This window comes from Leiobunum rupestre, chromosome 1 (genome assembly GCF_980474605.1).
Source record: "Leiobunum rupestre chromosome 1, qqLeiRupe1.1.hap1, whole genome shotgun sequence".
Taxonomy (NCBI): domain Eukaryota; kingdom Metazoa; phylum Arthropoda; class Arachnida; order Opiliones; family Sclerosomatidae; genus Leiobunum; species Leiobunum rupestre.
Window position 1 is genome coordinate 85,326,658 of NC_143384.1, and position 10,662 is coordinate 85,337,319.

Sequence of the window (10,662 nt, forward strand, 5' to 3'; positions counted from 1 at the left end):
ACGTTAATGGCTCAGCCTCCTAGTACAACATGTTTCGGAGATGGGAGTGCATAGAGCGGAGGGATTCATTTATGCCTTGGAGGGCCGACGGAGTAAATTGTTTCATACAGAGGGTGGAGGGTGGAAAGTGAAGGGTGGAGGGAAAACATTTTCACAAACACCCTATCCCCATGGACGCTAAATCTAACCGGACAGGAAAACTAGCCAAAAATGTACCCCCCCCCCCCCCCCACTGTCTCTTTGCGGCCTACTTCGCGTTATCCGAAATAGTTGGCTGTACCCTAATTGCGGGGCCGTCAAGGTCGTTTGGAAAGCGGCTGGTTCAAAATGGCTCGTGCGACGAGATCTACTGAAAACTGTGGCGAAATTTATAAAACAAAAAAGAATGGTGTTCTAGAAGATCATTGCTATTTAGGGAAGTATGTATTTTATAAATTTAAACTAGATATGAAATAATATTACAATTTACAAATTATTTATTTTGTTTGAACGTAATTTTATGCTAAGCCTTGGCTCAGCACTAATTGGTTTGTACTCTTTATACAGAAAAACATTGAAGAAATCGCTGGAGGAAAATGATGATAACTTTAATGGAATTAAAGAGGAAAGGGATGAAAATGTCACGTTAATCGTGGAAGAATTTATCGAAAATGATTTGTCAAACATCATAGAAAATTGCGAAGATGACTCTATATTAACTCCTATTAAGTTTGGCATTGTGTCTAAAACCAATTTGGGTGCTGTTGTTACCTCAAAAAAAAAGGATAAAGATCCAACCAGTTGGAAGTTTATTTAGTACGTTGATCAAAATTAAATTTTGATCGATTTATAGATTTTACTGTAATTATTAAATTTCAATCTTACAGATTTGACTGATACCGTTTTTCAACTAATCATAAACTCAAGTTTGGAACAATTTCAAACTTTAGGAACACCACATTCAGCTGATGATTGCCTAGTGGCAGTTGTTCAAGAATTAATAGAAGTGGGAATCAATAAAAAAGCAACAATGTGGAATTCTGGTCTGCGTTCATTGTGTTTGAAACTAGCGAACCTGAAAACCTCCAAGTCATTTTGGGAAATAGGGCAAACAATTCATTCGAATCAAGAGTTTTTAAAGGAAGCCATTGACTATATAGCTTCGATAGCTCCATCAGTAAGGACTGTTTTTTTTTTCAAATAACAAACTAACACTAATTTTGACAAAACAATTTACCTTGCAGATTTTTAGTTGCCTGTCTTTTTTTGGTCAACAATCAATCGCTGCTAGATTTGTAAAAAAAGTTTTATGTTTAGTGCAATGTGATATTGTTAAAAATGATACGAGTTTAAGAAATAAATTGCCACAGCCACTAGTTGGTGAAAATAAAGTATCCAACATGGCTGCTTCCAAGACGGATGAACTGAAGGTCAAACAGATACTTTTTTATGTTGCTGGTGCAACGATAAAATCAATATCGAAGAGTCTTCCGTATCAATGGGATTTATTGAATTCATTTGCAATAAAAGGATCTTTCAACGAGGTCAAGCAATATTTAGACTCTGAGTTACCTGATATTAACATCTCTGCCTGGGTCACAAAAAACAACATAGGTGGTTTGCTTTATGTAAATAAAAGTACTTTTAAACTATTTCAATTGATGGACAGCATTGTCTCTGAGTTTTATAATTGTAAAAAACTGACAATGGTCCTACAAAATAATGCTCAAAGGAGGAGTATAGCATTCCAAAAGATGGAAGAAAATTGTGATATTTTGTCAACCTTTCAACTCTTGATTTCAAAGGCAACCGTTCCAAGTCATATCAACGCTACGAAGATAATCTTGTCAAAAATATTTTCAACTTTTCTTAAATTGAGAGGAAAGGGCCTGCAACTTTATCTGAGAGGGAAACATTTCTCAAAAGAAAAGAAGAGAGAGAAATCTACACCAGCTTTAAGAAAAGGATTAAAAGAAATCTCGAACGGATTATCAAGCATTTAGGGAGTTGTCATATTTGAAAATTTTGTGATAAAAAGTTCCTATTTTAAGATGAATTGAAATACTATATTTTACTGTCACAAATTATTTTGTGGAAAAATTAAAGTATTTCCTTGATCTGGGGCCATAATTTCTTTTTCTAAACAGATAAACCTATCAACATTTTGGCCAAAATGAAGGATGTCAGGATTTGTATTTCCCCCACATGATGCTCTGTGTTTCCCAAATTCTTGTTCGAGGCAATCTTGATTTAAGTGGACTGTTAAAACAAATTCTGCATCTTTCGACAACAAGAATCTCACAACGGCTGGGACGGATTGAGCTAAAGGAAAATATTTAATTAATGCTAACTCAAAAACTTCATTAAACAATCTTAATTAACTACCTGTCATAATTAAACCTTCCACTGTCTCATGACTAAGAATCATTCTTTTTCGTTCCGCTGCTGTTGAATTAGTGGCTTTCGTAGCTACCTCAGTTTGCCATTCAGTGAAGTAATTAATGAATGTTTTTTCCAGCCACTATAAAAAGAAATAATTTCATCAGTTTATTATTAAAAGAATTAATAGGTGTTAAATGTAACTTACTTCTAATCTTGGATCCAAAGGGTCCTTAAAAAAATCCAAATTAGGATTGCGCTTGAGTTTTCCCTCGTTCAGGTTTCGCACATTCATAAGGTCGAAGAATTTATCCATAAACCTAATAAAATTGGCAGTTTCTCGGACTTCTTCGCCAAATTCAAACTCAAGGGCATTGGCAGTAGTTGTACTGAGGACTTGAGCGGCCAATCTCACACGCATTCTGGAAAAACTGTCCAAGAACACATGATCTTTCGTTAATTTAGGTACTAATTTAAGCAGCCGCGAAGAATCCATCTCAAAGAGCCTAATGATATGGGTCCATAAAACTTCTTGACCATTTTTCACAAGCCGTTTTGTCATCGTATGAAAATTGCTATTCGAAAAAGCATTCCTAGCAGTTTTCATCAGGTGTGGGGGGTCACAAATGAAGTAAACAAAACGCTCATCATCACTTGCATAGATGTTTTTCCACTTATATCCATCTTTAACAAAATTCTTAAACGCCCTTCTGTTTGTGCTAGCTCCATCTGCAATAACAGTTACAATTTTAATACCATAATATTCCAAACGTGAAATTGCATCCGATATTATGGTTGTAAGATTATCGCTATCCATGTTTTTGCACGGAAAATATGACAATGGAAATTTGAAATTTCATGTTATACTCCTAATCATCAACTGAAGCACATGTGTTGCAACTTCGGGCATTTCATCATTACCAGCTTGTCTGAATTTTAGAATTTCATTCCCAACATCATCGAGGTTAGTAAAACCAACTAATTCTCCTGTATCTGATTTGTAAAGAATGTCTTCTTTTATTTTCATTTCGTCTAGAACTAAACTGACATATCTCTGATGTTCTTGAGGGCACGCTTTATAGAGGTGATCTTTAGCTAATTGGAAAGAAGTGTTATTGAAGCCAGATGCTAGTCCAATGTGGGATGAGTGATTATATAACGTTCTCTTCGATGGTAGCTGCAAGATTCCACTTGACTCAATTAGTTTGTACGATGCTGGAGACTTTCTATAAAAATGGATGCACCATTGTAGGACCTTGGGATGCCACCTTCGCATACGCTTATTTTTGGCTTTCAGCGCTGAAAGTTGTTGCTCAATAAACAGCCTCTTGAATGTATTCTTGGGTAAAACCAACTTCTGTTGCTCTAATAGGTTTGAAAAAAATATAGTATCTTCAGGATCCAAAATTTGGCCATCTTTTCTAAGCTGTCTCGTCATTCTGGTTTTAATTTTCTTCATCTTTCTTCTCAGATATGAATTTACGTCAGCTTGTTGTTTCAGTTTTTTTTCGAGGTCACCCCTTGACATATAACTGTTCCTAGATTCCCCATTATTTTTGTGGCTTCTAATTAAACCCTTTAATAACGATCTCCTGTATTTCAAACAGTTTTCCCATAATTCCTGGGTATCAGAGCTCTTCCCATTATATTTGGATACTTTTTGGTGGACAATTTGGCAATCAATTGCATGAACAGCATTCGAAAATCTATTTTTAATACCTTTCATTTTAACTTTGGTGTCAAAAAGCTCAACAATTTTGGGGTTGAAAATTCCACGGCACACATTTAACGCGTCGATAATCTCTAAGACTGTAAACAATGATGTTACGCTAGATACGTTCGGTATTGATTCGCTTATGAAAGGGATTTGTGAAACATCTTTTCCGAAGATTTTAAGGCACCCTTTTTCAGATTGGTTTTCAATTGTAAAAGATTTGATAGTAAAACCATTTTCTAGGTCCAATTTAGAGAACACAACGTTGTTGTTGAAAGTACAAGCTACCCAGCCACTGGGTATGGGATTTCCCGCAAAAGATTGCCTTAAATATTCCGTGTAAATTTTTCCATACCCAGAATCATTAGTTTCGCTTTCAATAGGTGGATGTTTTAAGAAAACAGAATCTGAATGTAACTTTGAATCATTCTTTTCATTTTGAAGCTGTAAATCTTTTGATTTTGATAGTATGCTATGTAAAATGGTTCCATTATTTTCATCTGAAGGGCTGGTCAAGTTTACTTCCATTTCGTTTTCTACAACATTAGAAGTAGTTACATCGCACATCTCAAAATATTTACATAACTCCACTCTTTCTGATACTGGTAGATTAGACTTGGGATATTTTGATGACTTGGGAGTACTGGTCGCAACAACACTCTTAAATATTAAGGTACAATTAGTTAACCCAAAAATAAAATTTACCATAAATTTTGTTATTAATTACTCACTGTAAATACTATCTCCTTGGTTCCAATAGGTATCTTTAGCATTTCAGGTGTGTCTTCTGTTAAAGAGTATATTAATTCCTGGCCATCTATCGGTGTTTTGAATTGTGTTTCCTGAGTCTCTGTCACTTCTGAAATGGCCATACCTTTCGTATGTACATCAACATTTTGATACTACAAAATTTAATTTAACAATTAAGGATTGCCTAAAAAGAAATCTAAGAAATTTTTAAAGTCACCATTAATTGTAGGGTCTCTTGAGTTTCTTTGAAAGGTAGAGGATCGGGATGGTCAACAGTTGGCCCATGGCCTCCCACAAAATGCTCCGAGCAAATATAATAAGTCAATTTTTGGTTCTTTTGAATTTTCTCAACCGTAATTCTTTCATCAAACCGTCCACAAGCAGCAATCCAGCGTTTACACTTTTCAAGATTTGTTTTTGGTCGAGGAAAGGGAACATATTTAATACCTACACTATTAGGCCTTGGTAAAATATGATTTCTACGATTTCGACACAGTGAGTACTCGCACTGTTTTTTACCCATTATTGTTTCGGTATTAAACGAAGTTCATTAAACCAAAATTTTACTTAAATTCTGTATTAATACTAGTTTCAAAAATAGTAATAAGCCTTAGACTACAAAATCTTACTCCTCACAGCCCGCCATTATCGCCATATGAACCGGAAACGGAATCGAAGCTCAACGACCTTGACGGCCCAGGCTCTTTTTATTTTTATTTCCCTTTCCCATCCCCCCTCCCACTGAAATTCTACCTTAGGTGAGACGGTGAAGGAGACGCATCATTTTGTACAGTTTAAGCTACAGCTTTGCCTGTCCGGTTAGATTTAGCGTCCATGCTATCCCATTCTCTCCGGATCTTGAAGTTTCTATCCGGAGTCTTGCATACCTCTGGCGGGACGTAAGCCGGAAGATATTTTCACTCCGGAGTGTGGAGGGATAAAGCATGGAGGAGGCATTTATGTTTCGGAGATTGGAGGGAAAACAGCGGAGTGGAACATTTATGCCGTGGAGGGCTAACGGAGTTATTTTTTTCACTCCGGAGGGCTGACGAAGGAGGGTAGAGGGGAAAATGTGTACCTCCACGTTCCCTCCGGCTCACTCCGATATTGAAGTTTTTCTCCGGAGTTTTGAATACCTCTGGAGGGACGTAAGCCGGAAGATATTTTCACTCCGGAGTGTGGAGGGATAAAGCGTGGAGGAGGGATTTATGTTTCGGAGATTGGAGGGAAAGTAGCGTAGTGGGACATTTATGCCGTGGAGGGCTAACGGAGTTAATTTTTTCACTCCGGAGGGGTGAGAATGGAGTGTAGAGGGAAAAATGTGTTCTTCCACGTTCCCTCCTGTTCGCTCCGAAATTGGAGTTTCCCTCCGGAGTTTTGCCCATGTATGGTAGGCCACTGGCAAGGCATTTATTAAATTGCGTAATTTCACTTAAAATGGGAAACAAATACCGTGAATGCCCCTCAAATTTAAAAATAAAAGATTACTGGACGGTAGTGTCTCTGTTAATCTCTAAAAATGCTTTAGAAACTATCTCAAACAGCTGGATTAGTTCGCAAAATTCTTGGCTAAAGGTATGCCAAATAGGCCGGTTGGTCTTTTAGTATTTGCCTTCAATTGAATGGTGCGTTTTTAATGCTCTAAGCCGAAAGGGAAATGTCGGCGGTCCTGCGACAGCGAATCATACCCTAGCCTTGCAGTATTATTTACCAAACAAAAATGACAACAAACAATAAAGCTCTTATCGTCTAAACAATAAAGAAATTTCTTCGATGGGGAGCTATGCTTGTGTATAGTTTCCGTTTCTTTCTGCATAAATCAATACGTCTTCATAACAACTATCATACTACAGTATGTAGAAATACATCAATTTGGTGTAGTGGGTTACACGATTGTACAATTCTACAATGAAATGTACGTGAATATAGTAATTAAGGAACCATATCAAAATTTCTACTATGATTAGCCAGACATCAAGGAGTATGGGGAGCGGCAGCCCCCGATAAGGAAAATGCACTAATTTATCAAAATTAGCTTCAAATTGGTATATAGTATGGTCCACACAAGTTTTGTATTGGTGTATCGTAATATAGACTTCAATTTTATGGGGGCAGAAGTTATGAACTTACAATGTTAGTAAAGTATTTAATCACCCGATGGAAAGTAAAATAAACTATAAATTACTTTGCTTATATTTTATTACGTCTATAGGGGGCGCCATATTTAATCTGTACGCCTCTTAATCGAAAACGTTCCCATGCGCCTTTCTTTTGGGTAATTGTTTCCGTAATTTTATTAAAATTTAAAAGCAATTCTAATGTTTCACGCCGTAGTTACGCCCATAGCTTAATTCGGTTTCGTCGGGTACTCTACTTCACCGTACATATTTTATTTTTCAACTTTAAGAATTCAAGCAGATTGGTGCTAGGTATTATCAGAGAGTGTAAAGTCGCTTCGCTACAGAGAGGCGCCTCTTCCTATCCCCGTAATGTTAAAATTTCGTGGTACGTTTTTTCCCCATGAGATCGTTGAAGAAGCAGACGACGGTGTTTGCAATTCCCGGACACACGATGGCACTGTAAAATTGCTTATCAAAGAAAAATAAATTTTGCTCTCAATAGGTTAAAGTTGAATTCAGCTCAGTCAGCTGTGATGTTGAATTATTTTAACTATATAAGTAAAACAGTTGATTTCGTAAGAAATATAAAAGTAAGTTTATTATCAACTGTACTTTTTTAATATATCAAAAGAAATTCGTGGAATCTAAAGTGGAATATTTTATGGGCTGGCCAAGTCTTAATTAAATATACCAAAACCATGGTAGAACATGGTTTTGAATAGCAGCGGTGAATTAAATATTCTGAAAAATAATTAAGAACATTTTCTTTTAGAAGGTTTGGACTTTCAATGGCTTTGCAAATTTCTAAATCTTCGTCAGTGAATTGTCCTTTACCTTGCAAAACCCAATGGTTATCATATTTGGACAATTCTTCATGGTCCAGGAGCTGGTACTTTAAACGAGTCTGTTTAAAATAAAGTCATCCAAATTGTCAATTCAATATGAATCTGATGGTTTTAAGAGGCTATTGACTGATGCAGCTCTGTACGCTGCCTGGTATTGTTGAGGATTTGGATGATCTCAATTGTCTCCTTATTGGCGAATGGAACCAAAGTAGTTTTCTAAAAATCTTTGACTAATTCTTCCAGTTACTAAGAACTTAAAACCAAAATTATCCTTTATATCATTCCATAGGAGTAGCAAAGACTGAATTGATAGTTTCCACCCTTCAATACAAGGTAAGGTTTTATACCTACAGTTCTGAAGCTACCATGTATTAAACCTTTCCAATTTTTCTTTCAGCATTGGTATGTGGATGGATTGATCAGTCATTGCTCTCTTACAGTGTGTTTCATTGTTTAATGTCCTGCTATTGAAGCAATCAAAAAGGCCATTCATGTGTAAGAGGAACTCTGCTGTGTATGTGCTTTCAATTGTTAACTCTCCTAATCCCAGTGAACAGGCCATTTGAATTAGAAACACTTTGACTGCAAATTTGGGCAGCTAAACTGACTTTCATGTTAGAAAATGCTGGTAACTTGATATGTTTACGTTTCAGCTTATGTGTGCTTTGAAACTTACCAATTTCTTGGTCTATTTTGAAAAAATGTTCTAGGACTGCCCAAGAAACTAGATTGCCTTCCACTATTATGGGATACCGTTTGAAATTGTTCCTCACACTTTTCAAGAGATGTGGAGGATCAATTTCAATGAATGGCTTTTCCACTGATATCCCCATACTTTTGAACAAATTTTGATTGCCTGTTCCTTGGTCACAGACTACAGCTTTGGCCAATACGTTTTAGGTGAGTTACGCAATCATGAAGCAATATCTTCAAAGTCTGTTCGTGACAAGCATCTTTTGTGAGGAAGTAACCAATTGGTGGTTTGAATTTCAGTTTTATGTCATTCACCATGAACACTAGGGCCTGATTTGCGTACTATTTTGACCTTCCATATGGACCGAAGTCTACGAAACCTTCAATGTTATCGTTTTCATTATTGTCAAAATGTTTAGTTGAATGGCTATAATTATTTTCAGTACAAATATATTTAAATGGAATAGAATTCAATAGATAGTTCTGGGTTTAAATTCATAGGAATTGACTTTATCCACTGTAAAAAAAAATTCATTTAAAGCTAGTGTTCATCATTGTGAATATTTTATATAAATTATCATTTTCTTCGTTGAATTGATTTTGGAGGGCATAATTTGGCATTTGTAGTGCGGCGTTTACCTTACACCATGTTGTAGTTGTAACATGATCTTCAGGTGCATTTTCATTTGCTACTATTTGAATTAATTATAAATGAACATAAGGCAGTAAGAGACCATGGCGGGATATGTTTTTGCCTTCAGTTTACCTAGGGAAAACCGTGGTTTCATTGGAATTTTCCAAAAAAAATAGTAGGTGTAGCTAATGGTGTAAGCCTGTTTTTGGTTTTGATATTCATAAAACAATCGTCAGTGAAATGAAGCCCGCAAAATACGTGATTAAAGTGTAAGTAATCTGTAGTTTTATTTTGGAGCTTTTCACTGTTTACATTTTGCAGCCACTGCAGAACTATTAAGTTTTAAGAAATGTTAATGTATTAGAATAGGCTTATTAAATTAAAACGCGTATTCACCGGTCTTTATACCTTGGAAACTTGAAAGAAAAAGACAGACACGTGGTTATCTTTATATTCGATTTACAATTTTTAGCCGAACAAGACATTTCAAAATAAATTAAACTCGCAAAAATACCTAAAACACTTTCTTTTTTGCGTCTTCTCAAACTCTAATCTAGCACGCGTCGGAGATACTACTAGCGCCATCAAACGCCCGGGAATTGTGGACATTCTCGGCGAATAAAATCGTACCACGGATTTTTTAAAGAGAGGCGCCTCTCTGTAGCGAAGCGACTTTACACTCTCTGGTATTATCTAGGCTTCCAACAGCGAAGTTTTGAAGAAGTTTATTTAGTGGCCTAGGTTAGTTTCATACACCTCCTTCTCATTGAACAAAAGAAAATGAATAAAATAATTTTGCCTACCTTTATTAAAATAAGTTCAAATATTTTGTATTAGTAGACGTGTTTTAATCTAAGGACAAAAGCACAAGCGTCTAAGCATTTGCCTCTTCAGCGAGAATGCCGTTAATTATCAAAATATATAACAATACTTTCTGCGATAAGGTAGGAATCGCGACGTTCAAAAGAGATGCCAGGCGTCAGTAAACGACATCATTTTGTTAAAGTTTTATTAAAATATTTTTTTTGTTTAATAGAAATTCGTTTTGATAACGTTATAAAGTCAGATTATATAATCGTGGGTTAAAACGTTTCTTCTTATGCTGTTTCGATTTGGCCAATACAAATGCATTAAATTATATGTCATATAATTTTTATTACAGGGCTATGAAACCTATATTTCTTCTAAGACCAGCTGGTCTGAGATTTCATTGTTATCCCATCCAAAACCTCTTGCATCCAGTGAAGATTTTCATTAATTTGAAATATTAATTTTTATAATTTATTAATTTTTTATTTATCTATCATATAAAACTAAACTTTTATATTTTTGTAAATAAAACTCTAATTTACTTTTGTTAAATGTTTAAAGAAAATGTCATGCACTAGAGAGCAGATATGGGTGATCTCAAATGTTACTCTTTTAACTCTACTTTTTCAAATAACGCTCCGCTCTTAGGGAGTACATTTTTCACTTTTCCCGAGTTTTTCGTCACCCCGCCAAGTGAAATCTTTCGAAAGAGTACATTTCGTCAAGTTCACATTATAC